The sequence below is a fragment of the Microcaecilia unicolor genome, chromosome 4 (assembly GCF_901765095.1).
Source record: "Microcaecilia unicolor chromosome 4, aMicUni1.1, whole genome shotgun sequence".
NCBI classification, from domain to species: domain Eukaryota; kingdom Metazoa; phylum Chordata; class Amphibia; order Gymnophiona; family Siphonopidae; genus Microcaecilia; species Microcaecilia unicolor.
This window is the reverse complement of record NC_044034.1, coordinates 157,904,952-157,921,585: the sequence shown is the minus strand read 5'-3', so window position 1 is coordinate 157,921,585 and position 16,634 is coordinate 157,904,952.

The window sequence follows — 16,634 nt, the reverse complement described above, 5'->3', positions numbered from 1 at the left end:
CCCTATACTGGAGCTAGTTCTCTTGAAATATCAGCTTATCTGTGCCTTGATTTTATTAATTCCCTGTTATAGTCTTATGACTGGACTTCATTCTTCCCTGCCGTAGTGGATTTCAAATTGATTTCAAGTATATTCCAAGAGAAGTAAAGGCCTTTTATACTGTCATTTAAAATAGACTCACAACTAATTTCCAAATGCACAGGATAATGACATTACATACGGGTTCATACATTAGTCCAACAATTACAGCAGGTGAATAGACTCCTAGCAAAATCTAATGACTGATCACAGTACAGAATCCAGTATCACTGAGTGCAGTGTAGCTACTACAATAATTTTTATGCAAAAATGTATTTCGCAGCACATTTAAAATTAACTTGATCTCCTATTGGAACCTGTACAATAGGAGGTTTTATTTGGCATCAGAGATACCTATGGCATTTCATTAAATATGTGCAGTACAGGAGTTACAGAACAGATGGAACAGGTACTATATATATATTGAATATGAAATTCATTTTCTACACAATAGGCAGCTCTTGTTGAGGGAATATTGAATATCACTCAATGGGTAATTTCAAGTGCTTTAAACTATTGCAAATTAATGAAACACTCTTGCAATATAGCTTAAATTTTGCTTACTGATACATTTTATTATTAATCATACGCTTTGTTCTTTTTTTAGCACAGAGGGCATATGTTTGATGATCTGCTCTGTGAATTTAATTTGTCCTTTATTTTATCTCTGCTTTTTAGTTTTTTGAATTCTTCAGGGAGTATTAAACAAAAAAAGCTTTGAAGTACCTCTTACTGATTGTTAATTATTGACACACAAATTGCTTCTTTGCACCTGTGGCTTTGAACAAGGAAGGATAAGAAACTGACACATGGGAGCCTTGGAGAACAAAAGTCAGACAGATGCTCAAATTGACTGGTGATGCGTCTAATAGAAGAATATCATGCTGGAAGCCATTGGACGGAAGTGATGCATGTGGGTAAGAGGAACCCGAATTATAGCTACGTCTTGCAAGGTTCCGCGTTAGGAGTTACGGATCAAGAAAGGGATCTGGGTGTCGTCGTCGATGATACGCTGAAACCTTCTGCTCAGTGTGCTGCTGCGGCTAGGAAAGCGAATAGAATGTTGGGTGTTATTAGGAAGGGTATGGAGTCCAGGTGTGCGGATGTTATAATGCCGTTGTATCGCTCCATGGTGCGACCGCACCTGGAGTATTGTGTTCAGTACTGGTCTCCGTATCTCAAAAAAGATATAGTAGAATTGGAAAAGGTACAGCGAAGGGCGACGAAAATGATAGTGGGGATGGGACGACTTTCCTATGAAGAGAGGCTGAGAAGGCTAGGGCTTTTTAGCTTGGAGAAGAGACGGCTGAGGGGAGATATGATAGAAGTGTATAAAATAATGAGTGGAATGGATCTGGTGGATGTGAAGCGACTGTTCACGCTATCCAAAAATACTAGGACTAGAGGGCATGAGTTGAAGCTACAGTGTGGTAAATTTAAAACGAATCGGAGAAAATTTTTCTTCACCCAACGTGTAATTAGACTCTGGAATTCGTTGCCGGAGAACGTGGTACGGGCGGTTAGCTTGACGGAGTTTAAAAAGGGGTTAGATAGATTCCTAAAGGACAAGTCCATAGACCGCTATTAAATGGACTTGGAAAAATTCCGCATTTTTAGGTATAACTTGTCTGGAATGTTTTTACGTTTGGGGAGCGTGCCAGGTGCCCTTGACCTGGATTGGCCACTGTCGGTGACAGGATGCTGGGCTAGATGGACCTTTGGTCTTTCCCAGTATGGCACTACTTATGTACTTATGTACTTGCGGAAGACCATTCCTAACATCATTTTCAACTTCTACAAGATGGAAGACTTCAGCCAGGAGTCGGTAAGAGATGGTATCTTTTCTATCCATCTTTCACCTTTAGCACACTTGGAGGAAGAAAGAAAATATCCCAAGAAACAAAGACCCCAATTTTCTTATAATTTAGTGATAACACATGTTTAGTTAACCACAGCATCATGACATGGAAACATTCAAATATAATGTACTTTTCATGTAATAATGAACATACTATTGTAATTCTCACCTAATAATGTAATTTGTAACCCATGTTGGATAACAGTGGAATACAAGAATGAATAAATAAAATAAAATAAAATAAAATAAATAAATGCTGTAGTGTGCATCCCATCAGCAATAAAGGAGCAAATACTTATTTTTTTTAAACATCTAGAAATTGGGCCATTATCTATAAATTATCAATAGAAAAAAAGACATACAGAAAAGCCTGATTTGGTGTAGAGAAAATCAACATTTTTAAGTAACGGTGAAAATATGCTTATCCAGGTAAAAATAGAAATTGACCCAAATACTCAGTATGAGGCTAATTACATAGCAGATGGCTAGGGTGGGAGTGGGGATGCCAGGCAAACACTTTTTAAAAGTCTATTTCTTAAAGACATACCCTCAGATTCTTCAAAGTGCACTAAACATTTGGCATGTGATTGAGTATGGAGGAGTCATTCACGCACATAACTAAGGGTCCTGTTCACTAGATTGCATTAGGCGCTATCATGGAGAGAGAGCATGCCTATGTTAAAAAATGAGCGCATCCACATTAGCATACGCTAACGGGTTAGTTCAGGATTGCTGTGTGAGCTCTTACCTCCTACAAAATGGGTGGCAGTACGTGTTCATGTGGCAATTCTTTTGTAATGGAATAGTGCTAATGACAACATTAGCGTATGCTAATGTACCTCTTCTGTAGTTTCATCCAATTCAAACCATTAATTTTTAAGTTGTATAGGACCATCAGAGGTGGACTTCCTCAAGAGAATAAATCTCTCAAACATTCAGGAAGTAGGTAAATTCAGGTTTGAAGGTAATTATTATTTACAGATTCATGGAGTAGCTATGGGAGCAACATTAGCACCATCAGTTGCCACTCTATACATGGTCAAATTTGAGGAAGACAAGCTGTATAAAATGGATTATTTCCAAACTATTTCCATTTGGAAGAGATATTTAGATGACATCTTTTTCTTATGGCATGATTCATAGGAAACATAACAAAAATTCACAATATGGTTAAACCAGTTAGATATGAATTTGAAATTTGAAGCACATCACCACAATCAAGTGATACATTTCTTAGATATCAAAATATTTAAATTCAATAACAAATTGGCAACCACCTCATACAGAAAGGAGGTGGCTCGCAATAATTATCTAAGATTCCATAGTTTCCATCCATATGGGCTTAAGGCTATTTTACCCATCAGTCAGTTCTTAAGATTGCATCATATATGTCATACAGATGAAGAGTTTAAACATCAAGCAAAATAATTATCTGAGAGATTTTCACAGCGAGGATATCCAAATAAGGTGATAAAAAGAGCTTACACAAGAGCAAAATGTGCACAAAGATCATTACTGTTACAATATCAACCTAATCAAGATGAACGTTTATTGTGTGTACATCATTATTCAGAAATATCTTACCAAATAACCCAATCTGTCCACAAGCATTGATATATTTTACAACTGCAGGATTGCTTTCAAGATCATCCGATTGTAGCTTATAAGCATGGACCAAATATCGGAGATCTTTTGAAACATAAAAGGGTTAGATCACATTCTTTGGAAGGAGCAAGACATGGCCCTTGCAATTCTTGCCAATGGTGCCAATACACTATACAAGGAGAAAATTGAATAGATCCTCAAACCAACATTAGGATCAATGCTAAAGAAAAAAATACATGTTTAACACACAACATAGTTTATATCATAATATGCTCTTGTAATAAGGTATACGTTGGACGCAGTTTGAGGATAATTAAACTAAAGTCAAGTTAACTGAACTCAAATCAAAAATAACCACTAGATCAGAAGAAACTCTGCTAGTAAAACACTGGTGGGAACAGGGTCATTCCATAGTAGATATGAGATGGAGAATTGTAGATACAGTTTCGAATGAGTGGGTGGGTGGTGATTTAAATCAGACATTGAAGGAACAGAATTGGATATACAAGCTGAATGCAGTGGAACTGCAAGAGTTACATAAAGAAATAGAATGGATGACGTTAGTATAACCCTGAATCTGGATTGGTTGTAAGATTGGATCACATGACTGCTGTTTTTTAAAATAAGCATTCAAAAAAAATGCTGCAGCCATTTTCATGAAACACAGAGGACAATAAGTTTGCATTAGATGAATTGAGGTATGTGGACATTGGAGGGGTTAAAATGTAGAAAAAAATCTTTATTGAACTTATCAGTGGACATTTTATGTTTATAGGGGCTGCCTTGAAACAGCTTAGGTGAAACTTGTTTTTGGCACACCAATCCTCGATATATCATGAGAAGGGGAAGGGAAGGGAAATGGGACTTGATATACCGCCTTTCTGAGGTTTTTGCAACTACATTCAAAGCGGTTTACATAGTATTTGTATATATATTTTGTTTAAGAAAATTATTACGGACCGATGACGAACTGGGTGTATCACCTACTTATGAGAGATTTATTCTCTTGAGGAAGTCCACCTTTAATAGTCGTATACAACTTAAAAAATTAATGGTATGAATTGGATTAAACTACAGAAGAGGTACATTAGCATTGCTATATAAATATACTAGTAAAGAAGGCCTGTTTCTGACACAAATGAAACGGGCGCTAGCAAGCTTTTCCTCGGAGTGTGTATGTTTGAGAGAGAGTCTGTGTGTGTGAGAAAGAGAAAGTGTGTGTGAGAGATGGAGTGTGTGTGTGTGAGACAGAGAATGAGTGAGACAGAGAGAGACAGAGTGTGTGAGACACAGAGTGTATGTTTGTGTGAGAGTGTATGTGAGACAGAGAGACAGAGAGATAGACTGTGTGTGTGTGTGACAGAGAGAGAAAGTGTGTCAGAGAGAGTGTATGTGAGAGACAGAGAGTGAGTGTGTGCCCCCCAACCCCTCTCTCAGGACCCCCTTTTACCCCCCCCCCCCTTTATGGTCTCAGGACCCCCTTCCACCCCCACCTCTCTGGTCTCAGAACCCCTTCCTCCCCCACCTCTCTGGTCTCAGTACCCCCTCCACCCCCACCTCTCTGGTCTCAGTACCCCCTCCACCCCCACCTCTCTGGTCTCAGGACCCCCTCCCCACCTCTCTGGTCTCAGGAACCCCTTCCTCCCCTCTCTTGTCCCTGGGCCCGCTTCCCTCCCCTCCCTTGTCCCATGCACCCACTGTTGGTCTTTGTGGCCTTGGACTGCAAGCAGGACGTGTGCTGCAGGCTCTTCCCTTCATTATTGTTGCCTGTTGTTAAACGTTTTTACCTGCTGCTGCGCTGCAAAGAGTGAAGGGGAGCACGGACGGACGCCGGTTCAGAGTGCCTTTGCTTTCGCTGCAGTTTCAGCTGTTTCTGTGGTCTCGCCCTTCCGGAAACAGGAAATGAGGGCGGGACCAGACGAACAGCTGAAATTGAAGCCAAAGCAAAGGCAGCCTGAAGCTGCTCAGCTGTCAGTCGCAATCGTGGGCTGTTGCTCGAGTGCTGTAACAGCTAACGTGTTCCGTGCTCCCGCGGTCCCACGTCTCAGCCCTGTCTTGTTTGTTTTGGTCGCACGCTTCCCGCCTCCTGGCTTTAAATTGTAGCATTTCCTGACGTCAGGCACGTAGGGTTCTACTGTGGGAGAGTGACGTCAGGAGATGGTTACGAACGCAGCCAGAGACATTGGAATATTGGAGGAGCAAATTATTGTATTAGATCTGTAGTATATTAGTTACAAATTAAGTATGATGTTAGAACATTATCGGATGGCCATTAATACAAAAAATATAAAATCATTCATTTTAAGGCTGTGGTAAAAATGGCCTTAATGCATGGGAAAACTCACACAAGGGCACAAAAATGCCATTTTTTGCCGCATCTTATTCAAAGGGCCCCTAATTGGTGCTAAGTTGTTTTTTTGTAGCAATAATTGGTGTCAACAAACACTACTGCTAATTTGTACTTATGCAGATAAATGATTTACATACCTATTCTATAAACTTACACCTGGATACTATATATGTTGCTCAAAATTGTACATGGGAGATTGTGTACATCCAATTTCTGTGCACAATTTAATTGAATAACCAACAAATTAGTGCCAATAATTGGGTGCTAAAAATCAATTATCAATGCTAGGCGTATTCTATAAAGATGCATGAATAAATTTGAGTGTGTGGATCTGAAAAGGGGGTGTGGCCATGGGAAGGTCATGGGTGTTCCAAGAATTTGTATGCACTGTTACTGAATAGGCCTGATCTGTGCCTAATATAGGCACAGAAATTTACACCAGGCTTCAGTTGTGGTAATAATCGTGCCTCAAAGTTAAACGCGGCTTCTGGTGCTAGCTGCTATTCTATAAATGGTACCCAACTCGGAGTGCCATTTATAGAATAGAGATTAGCTCTTAATTTTTTCAGCACCAAAAGTTTCAACAATATATATAGAATCTAGTCCTTAGTGCCTAATTTAAATGGTGCACAACTCCAGGGGAATGTGGGCATGGGAGGGGCATAGACAGGTCAGGGGTGTGCCAAACAATAGGCACTAAGTTACAGAGTACTCTCAATTATATGCTTAACTGCCAGTATCTGAGTGCAAACATTTACACCAGCCATTGACACATCATAAGTGACACACCTAGATTTAGGAGCCCTTTTACTAAGCTGATCGAAAAGGTAGCCGGTGCTATTACTAGCGTGTCAGTTTCCCGCACACTGAGGACACATTTTAACATGGGGTTAAATTGTTCATTTTTGATTATTGTAAACAATAGCACACACTAATTTTTCCCTGTTTACTAAGCCTTGCTGTAGGCGTGCTAACTTTTTAGCAGGCGCTAATGATAGAGACACCCATTATATTCCTATGGGTATCTCTAGTGTTAGCAAATGCTAATTTTTAGTGTGTGTTAAAAGGTTTGAGTGCCTACAGCATGGTTTAGTAAACAGGGCCCCTATTTTCTAGGCAGTAAGGGCTCATAAAAGACTAATCATGCACTAATGAATTAGTTCATAGCAATGCCCACGCACTAATCTTTTAGTGCTGAACACACCCATCTCCACCCCAAACATACCTCCAGCGCTAAAAAATAAAAATGATTTTTTTTTAAGCGGGTGGGAAGCTGTGAACATACCAAAACTACCATGAGATGCCTCAGCATGCCACGTGTTAGGCATTTTTAACCTGCAGTAACTTACTGTAACTTGTAAAAGGATCCTTTAGGTAGAAAAATGAGGACTTGCACTAGTGTTTTATAATAACAACTATACACAACATTGCTGTTATGGAATTGAAACTTAGGGCTAGATTCTATACATTGCACCTGAAAAATCTGTGCAGAATAAATTTCCACCTTAGGGTTTCTTTTACAAAGTTGCGCTAGTAATTCTCTTGAGGCAGATGAGAGGAAGCCCATAGGAATTGAATGGATTTCTCTCATTTGCCACACCAAGAATCGGTAGCGCGACTTTGTAAAAGAGGCCCTTAGCGTATTCTATAAGTGGCATCTAGATTTAGGCATGGTATATAGAATACACTTAGTTGATATCCCAGTGCATAGAACTATGCACATCCAATTACAACAAGGGAAATGTGTCATAAATATTGGTGCGTAGATTTAGGTGCAGAGTGTGAGGAGTATGCAGGTGAGAGGGAGAGCGAGGCACCCCAGATAAGCTGGAGAGCCCTTTCCAAGAAGGGGGGAAGGAAGGGTAAAGACTACAAGACCGACTTCCACACTAGCATTAGAGACTATCATTCCCAGCAACCCCCAGAGGTGACTCAAGGAAGGACAGGTGAGGGGAGTTTGCAACACCCGGCCTGGAGAGCCAGGGGAAGGGAGGAGGCTCTATCCTGGGCTAATCAGGAGAATAAGGAACAGCTGAGGGAGAGAGGGTTAGAGGAACCCATGGAGTGGCAAGAGGAAAGGGGAGAGGAGGAGCCCATGGATGTCTCTGCTCTTGCTAAAACCACAGGGAGAGAGTTTAAAAGGGAGGTAAAAGTCTGGTTTGGGAGGTTACTGAGAGAGGGATGGAGGTGGTTAACCCATGGGAAGGGTTGGGGGAGCACATGTTCGAGCCTGAGGCTGTGAAGAATGTTTGTCTTGAAGGGAGTGCTGACAAAGGAAGGGCAGTACTTCAGAATGGTGACCGGGGGGGGGGGGGGGGGGGGAGTTGGGCCGGGAGGATTGCAATATGCTTTCTTTACCTTGTGGATAATACATCCTCTTTACTTCATGGACTACAATGTATTTCCTTTACCTTGTGGATGATATATCTTCTTTAATTTATGGATTACAAGACATTTCCACTACCTTATGGATTGCTGAGTATACAATAAATTTTCCTTAGCAGGGTGGTGTCAACTATTTTCTTTACCCGGTGACTTATAAGGAGTAGCAGCTCTTGGGGAGGGGGCACTGCCATTAGAGAAAGACAAGAGACTATACAAGACCAGACCCCCAGCACCAATCCACTCAGTGGAATCACACTCCCACAGCCTTGGAAGCTTTACAAGAGGGATATATTCTATAACAATGCACGTAAATTTTGGAACACTCATGAAATGCTCATTTCCACGCCCATAACCATGCCTCTTTTTGGCCCCATGCATTAGAATTTAGGCACTATTCCCTGGATTCTATATAGCACTCCTAGAGTTCCACGCTGAAATCCAAGCGTATTCTATAACAATGCACACAACTTAATTGGCTTAATAAGTTAATTAGCATTGATAACAGCACTTAACATATTCTATAATGCAGCGCGCCTGACTTCAATGCACACAGGCAAAAGGGGGCGTGGTTATGGGCGGGGAAATAGGCGTTTCATGGGTGTTCCAAAATTTACGCACACTGTTATAGAATAAATCTATGTGCCAGGATTTACATTATCTTTTCATTGGTGTAAATAGAGGCGCATAGATTTAAGCGCTATGATTTCTGCCTAAGCCTATTCTATATACTGCATATAAATCTAGGCACGGCTTATAGGATAGGCTTAGGCGGAAATGTTTTCAGCATGGAACTTTTTAGGTGCCATATAAAGAATCCCCCCATGTGTTACAGAATATTCTTAGCGAGTTATGTGGATAAATTCTAATTATTGCCAATCAGTGCTCAATACTGCTTGTTAAGTGTTGTTGAAAATGCTGTTTGGCTTGTTAAGTCAATTAAGTTACGTGCATTGTTATAGTATATGCTTGGATTTTAGTGCAGAATGTTAGGGCAATATATAGAATCTGGCACTTACTGCCCAAATTTTGTTACCTAAGGGCCCTGTTTACTAAGGTGCGCTAGCGTTTTTAGTGCACGCTAAATGCTAGAGACACCCATATATTCCTATGAGTGTCTAGCATTTAGTGCAAACTAATTTTTAGCATGTGCTAAAAAAAACTAGCGCATCTATAGTGTGACTTACTAAACAGGGTTCTAAGTTTTAGCGCTCTTTACTGAATTGAGCCCATTACATGTACTGTAGGTGTCTTTTCAAGATACCAGCATTTTACTTATGTATACATGCTAAAAAATCATTTCTAAAATTACCCCTTAAAAGTACATAAGATAGGATCATATTGTCAATTTGCTTAACAACAGATGCAGTAGCTAACCATGAGGTTCGTATGATCCATAATGCCTCAAATTTGAATGGATTTAATTGTAATCGATTCAGCCTCACCTCATTTGCAAAGAGTGTCAGAGAATGATTTAGATTGTCTAAAATCCTCTCATTTTCTCCGCAGAGAATCACAGAACTGGACACTGTTTGCAAGCAAGAAGAACTCAATATCCAGGCTGCTTAGCAATTTAACCTAAGGTAGTGTGTACAAGTTGAACAAAATCAGGTACAAAGACCCCTGCAGAGCATCACAATATACAGTATGAGATGCAGCTGGTACCTATAGCGTGATTCCTGATGTACCTTCTTTCTGTGGTAAAACCAAAGCTGTTTCTGCCAGGTACTTGTGACCTGGCTTGGCCACTATTGGAAACAGGATACTGGGCTAGATGGACCAGTGATCTCACCCAGTATGACTATTCTTAATGTTCTTATATACAGGTACTTCCATGGTGCCTTGCTTTGTCTACCTGCAGAACCAGCTGTGACCTCACATCTTTACACTTGTGTTTGACTTCCTCTACCACTCTAATGCTACTGAATGCAGCCTGGACCTTATATCAGATCTTCTACTTGTTAATACTGTCATTGGGTCCTGGGTGACCTCGTCTGATGATAGCCAGTGGATACTGGTTTATTTGTGTCTTACATGCAAGCCCATGCTTCTGGAAGCTATTCACCATTGTTCACAGACTGAGGTCTATGCTGTATTTTTCTCCCCATGGGAGTGAGATCTTCATTGTCATGAATTATGTTACCTAGTGCATCCATTCTATGAAGGCAAACGTGTACAGTGTATGCAGAAAGCACCTAAAGTATTTTTAGTAGATTTCCAATTACGACAAAGAAAATGTCAACACTTTGATAAGATCTAGCTTATTTCTAAATCAAATTTGTACTGAGAATGTTTTTGTGTGTAATGCTTGTTTCTGTCTTCTTATTGTGAGCCCTAATTAGTTAGCCCTTAAAGGATGCTTGAATAGTTTCTATGGCTTTGGACACAATTATTGAGTAAAGATATTCTTTTTCCATTTGCTGTACTGTTCTCTAATTAGGTTTCTATTTCTATTCAGACCTGTAGTTATAACAGCTGATTGTGAGCATAATCAGTATTTGTAAAGTTTAACATTATGTTTGAGAACACTATACTTTCCCATTGATTCCTATAGAGTTCAGCCATAGATTTTGTGCATACTGAGCAGGGGTATGCATAGATTATATATTTTGTTGCATTTTGGAGTTTTTGTGTCATTAAGGGTTCCTTTTACAAAGCTGTGCTAGTGATTCCGGCACGGCAAATGCGACAAAGTCCATAGGAATTGAATGGGCATCATTGTATTTGCTGTGCTGGATTTACTAGTATGGCATTGTGAAAGGAGCCATTAATTTTGTTCATTACAACTGAAAAAACAACAACAAATGCAATCCCTTCCTACCCCCCATAAATGTCAGGTTCAAACCTTTTCCTGTCCTATCACAAAAGAAACAATCTCGGATCCATCAGAATCTATGATCCCATATTCGCTGTTCACATTAAATGGATACAAATGCAATAAATAAATAAATAATTTTTATTATTATTATTATTTTTTAGCTGCCATACAATTCTAGATGCATTTCTGTTGTATTCAGTAACATGCCTGGTTTAGATGAGGTGGTCTGTGTTGAATTTGATACTACATCAGGCAGGTAGAGGGTGCTGTGATCCCACTGCCTGAACCCGGGCTGCAGCTACCACTGCAGGGCAGTGCATTTTTTTAAAAATGCATTTTAGTTTGAGCCGGGGGGACTGCTTATTTTTCCTCTCCTCTATGTTCTCTCTAGGGTGGGAAAGGTGAACACAGAGGAAGAAACATTGTAAGATACTTATACATTGAAATCTGTTTTCATTTTGAATGGTATATGCATCTGGAATGATTGTGTCTTTATTATGTTAAGATGGAGTTCCCTTCCTGATTCTTTCAATATTGTTTTTCTGTTGGTACCTACCTAGACATGCAGGGCAAATGAGGCAGAATAGCAAATTTTAATAAATGATTTAACCAATCTGTAGAGCCCTGTGAAGAATCTTCATTGAACAGGAATGATATCTAGTCATTCCTGCCTTTACAGTATATTAATACAAACTGGTACCACTCAATGCTCTTACATTTTTGTCCTAGAGACAAAATGGCAATGCCTCTTGGCTAGTCAGCACCATTTTGTTGTAAAACATATTCAACACAGTGCCGGCCTGAGGTCAGTAAACACCATTTTCTAATAGTGGATTATTTCTGGGATAAACAGTATAGAATGTTTTGTACTTTTGGGGGGATCTTGCCAGGTATTTGTGACCTGGATTGGCCACTGTTGGAAACAGGATGCTGGGCTTGATAGACCTTTGGTCTTTCCCAGTATGGCAATACTTATGTACTTATGTAAATCCAAATTCCTATTATCTCTATTTTTAAACTAGGCTGCACCCTCTGCCCCCCTCATAGTCATGAATAAAAAAGGCTTCTCAGACCTTTTCTCCATCTCCTCTAGGACAGTCTCCTAACCATTTACAACATATACATGCCATTGTTAAATGTCTTTACTGACCTAGAGTTATCCTCAGTTTCTACAACCCCAAAATCCCAGATTTGTATGAAAACAGACTTAAGTGCCCATTTATAGAATAGCACCTGTGTGTTTCTGTGTAGATCTGCAAAGGGGGTGTAGCAATGAAGTGATATGAGCAAATCAGGGCATTCCCTTAAGATGGGGCAATGTTATAGAAGAGTGCAGATCTGCGCTCAACTTGCGCACCGGGATTTACACCTGGTTTCAATCAGCGTTGATAACAACACTTAACAAGCAATAATGAGCACCAATTGGCAATAATTAGAATTTACGCAAACAACTCACTAAGCATATTTTGTAATCAACTGCGCCTAACACGTGGTTATGGTCGGGGAAAGGGGCATTCTGTGGGCATTCCCAAATCTATGGGCGTACTTATAGAATATGGCCTAGCACCAAACCCTTCCGAGAAAAACTGCACTGGCTCCCAATCAAAGAACGCATTGCCTTCAAAATCTGCACCATGGTCCACAAAATTATCTACGGCGAAGCCCCGGGATACATGGCAGATCTCATAGACCTACCAATCAGAAACACAATCCGATCAACAAGAACATACCTAAATCTCCACTACCCAAGCTGCAAAGGACTCAAATACAAAACAATGTATGAAACCAGCTTTTCCTACATAAGCACACAACTGTGGAACGCACTACCAAAAGCCATGAAAACAACATATGACCACCTAAACTTCAGGAAATCACTAAAAACTAACCTATTCAAAAAGGCATACCCTAATGATCCAACTTAAATGCCTGAACCCTTCTACACAAGGAACTCAAGCTAGTAAAGGACTTAACACAACTCTTCCTCTCTATGATTCCCAAATGTGTCTGTAACACATGAACCTTATTCTACCATAACACCATTTTGTATTTGTTCTTACCGACTTGGCGAATGCCTTATGGTACTATGTAACTCACATTGAGCCTGCTACGTAGGTTACTTACGTCAGACGAGGGCGGGCCCAGGAGAAAAGGAGGGACGTCCGAAGAGGCGATTAGCTGTTCTTGCCCATGTAGCGCCTTCACACAGAGGTGAGAGGTGCTGTGAGGGCCCGGTATCAGACGGAGGGGGGCCGGTGGATGGGGAGAGTGGTGGCGATTACCTCAGGGGGGCGGTGGGGGCAGGGCACGGGTCGGAGGATGGTGGGAGCTGTCATTTCAAAGAAAGGAGGAGAAAGAGAGGAAGGGAGGGGGGGCGGGGCTGCCTAAAGTTATGATTTTAATGCAGGGGGGTGCGGGGAGCAGCGGCGACCTCGGGCGGGGGGGCAAGTCTGTCAATAAAGGACGCTCCTGACGAGCGTTTTTGCCCCCTCCCGATTTTTTTTTTTTTTTACATTTAAGTTTTGGAAGCCGGGCAGCCCCAACGAGAGGTACAGACCTCTCGTTAGCTTTCCTGGAGTTTTCCAGCGTTAGGGCAAGCGGAAAACCTTAGTGCATCTCATTTCAATAGGGTTTCTACACAATTTGCTCATCTGCATTCCATTTTCGTTAGGTGCTACCATCGTCGGAAATTGGGCTTTAGTGCATGCCAGGGTAATCTACTTGTTCTTTAAAGGCTCGTTAAACGCTTGTTTAGTTTAGTGCATCTTGCCCTGAGTGCTTACAATCTAAGGGACACTTTTACTAAAGTTTAGTGTATGCTAGTGGTTCCTGCTGAGTAATTGTGCCATTCCTTGTATTATCACTATAGCATGCTGTTCTTGTGATCTGTATTCCTGCTAACCACAGTGACTGTTATAGTGAGTTATGGTACAGGTGCACCATGAGTTGTGTCTGGCTAAGCAGTAGTATTAACATTTATGGTACTGGACCTACCCTCTCTGACCACATTCACTTTTGAATTATTTTTGAGGCTATTATGTGTTTTATTAGGAACACTGGGTGTTTATTACAGAGTTTATGCAGATGACGTCCAGTACTTCTTAAAAATTGAACAACCATTTTCTAAAGCAATTGATTTTTTTGAAACTTACCTTATCACAATTAATCAATGGTGGCATGCTAATAGGCTTAAGCTGAATATGCAGAAAACTCAGATTATGCTTTTGAGTAGTCATCCAGTTGATGGCTTTCCAGATTCGTGTTTGATAGATGATGTTCAAAAATTTGTTAACATCTAGTAATTTTCAAAAAGTGATACGTGGTGTTGTGATACCCCATTTTGACTACTACAATGGATTTTTGTTAGGGATACCAAAGAGATATTTTAACACAATCAACACAAAATGCAGTAGCGAGAGTTTTATTTGGAGTATCCAATTATTTATTTACCGCCTATTTGAAGGAATTCACTCAAGGTGGTGTACAGTAAGAATAAACCAAACATGAGCAATAGACAATTACAGCAGTAAAAATATTCAAATAACAATACAAAGTATGGCATAGTATACTACTTACAATGTCAGTACAATACTTAATAGAACATTTTTATTGACAGTGTAGAGTATAAGCAAAGATGGAACATATAGATAGGTAAGAGAGTAAGAGGAGTTAGAAAAAAAGGTGACTAATTTGAAGTTCATGTGGCACAGCCACATTAGGGAATCGTACAACGGAAGAGTTGTGTTATGTCCATTACGTACTTTAGTTTTGTTGTGTTGCAGAGATCAGGCATTTATGTTGGATTGGTAGGGTATGCTTTTGTAAACAAGTTAGTTTTTTCTGGAAGTTTAGGTGGTCGTACGTAGTTTTCAAGGCTTTTGGTAATGCGTTCCACAGTTGTGTGCTTATGTAGGAGAAACTGGATGCGTAAGTTGATTTGTATTTGAGTCCTTTGCAGCTTGGGTAGTGCAGATTTAGGTACATTCGTGTTGATTCAGATATGTTTATAGTTGGTAGGTCAATCAGGTCTGTCATGTATCCCGCGGCTTCACCGTAGATAATTTTGTGAACCAGGGTGCAGATTTTGAAAGCAATGCATTCTTTGATTGGGAGCCAGTGTAGTTTTTCGCGGAAGGATTTTGTGCTTTCAAATTGCGTTTTTCCAAAGATAAGTCTAGCTGCAGTGTTTTGAGCGGTCTGAAGTTTATTTAATGTTTGTTCTTTGCATCCCACATAAATTCCATTGCAGTAGTCTAAATGGCTTAGTACATTTGATTGTATCAGGTTGCAAAATGTTTCCCTTGGGAAGAATTGTTTCATGCATTTGAGTTTCCACATTGAGTGGAACATTTTCTTTGTTGTGAATGTCACTTGGCTCCCTAGTGGTAGGTTGCAGTCCAATGTAACGCTGAGGATTTTCAGGCTGTCTGAAATAGGGAGGGTGTAATCTGGGGTGCTGATAAATGTGGGGTTGTCCGCGCTGTATTGGGATGAGAGGATAAGACAGTGTGCTTTTTCTTTGTTGAGTTTTAGTTGAAATGCATTTGCCCAAGAGTCCATGATGTTCAAGCTGGTTTCCTTCACATCCTTCTTAAAGCACCACCATTTGAACTGGCTTTCCAAATCTTAAACCCTGATATTTTTTGATCATGGCCTTGTTAACCATAGCTACCCCCCAAAATATATTTCCTGCATCTTTGTCTTTGCCTCATCTTCTGTATACATTTGATACTGCTGGAGAAGTGGTTAATCAGTGCTGGCACTAGTCTAATTTTTAACATGGTATTCAGTGTCAATATCAGAAAAAAACTGCAAATCATACAGACCACAGTTGCTAGACTAATATACAGATTGAATAGACATACTAGTGTTTTAACTCATCCAAACAAACTGCACTGGCTTCCCATAGCAGAAAAACTTAGGTTCAAAGCTGTTTGTTTAGTTTTTCAAATCCTACATGGCTTCACCTCTGAACTGCTGACTAAGACTGCTTTGCTATGTCTGGTCCAGTCTAACAGACTGAGAAAACAACTGATGCTAGCTTCACCGTTACAAAAGACTATTCCCTGTTCTTGGAGTAAAAGTATGGAACTCTCTAATAGATATGAAGCAGTCTTTGGGAAAATAAAGGTTTTTAGCCTCTTCCTGCAGTTGAGGCAGCTGTTTTCTGTTCTGATGGCAATAAGTAATTTCTAATTCATACTATATTTTCTGTACCTAAAATGCAATAATATTCTGTATTTCTCATTCCGACAATGGCAATCGCCATTACGGCATAATATAAGCCACATTGAGCCTGCAAAGAGGTGGGAAAATGTGGGATACAAATGCAGCAAATAAATAAATAACAATCCATCATGACGTCTACCTCTTAACATCATCCATTATCCTTTCCTTAATATTTTTAGTCTCATGCATTAATCAAATGGTCTCAAACCTCACATTAACACTACTTGCTTTTGTCTCACCTACAATGTAAACCACACTGAACCCTGGAAAGGGGATATTAACAGTATAGAAGAATAGATTTGAATTGATTTGAATTC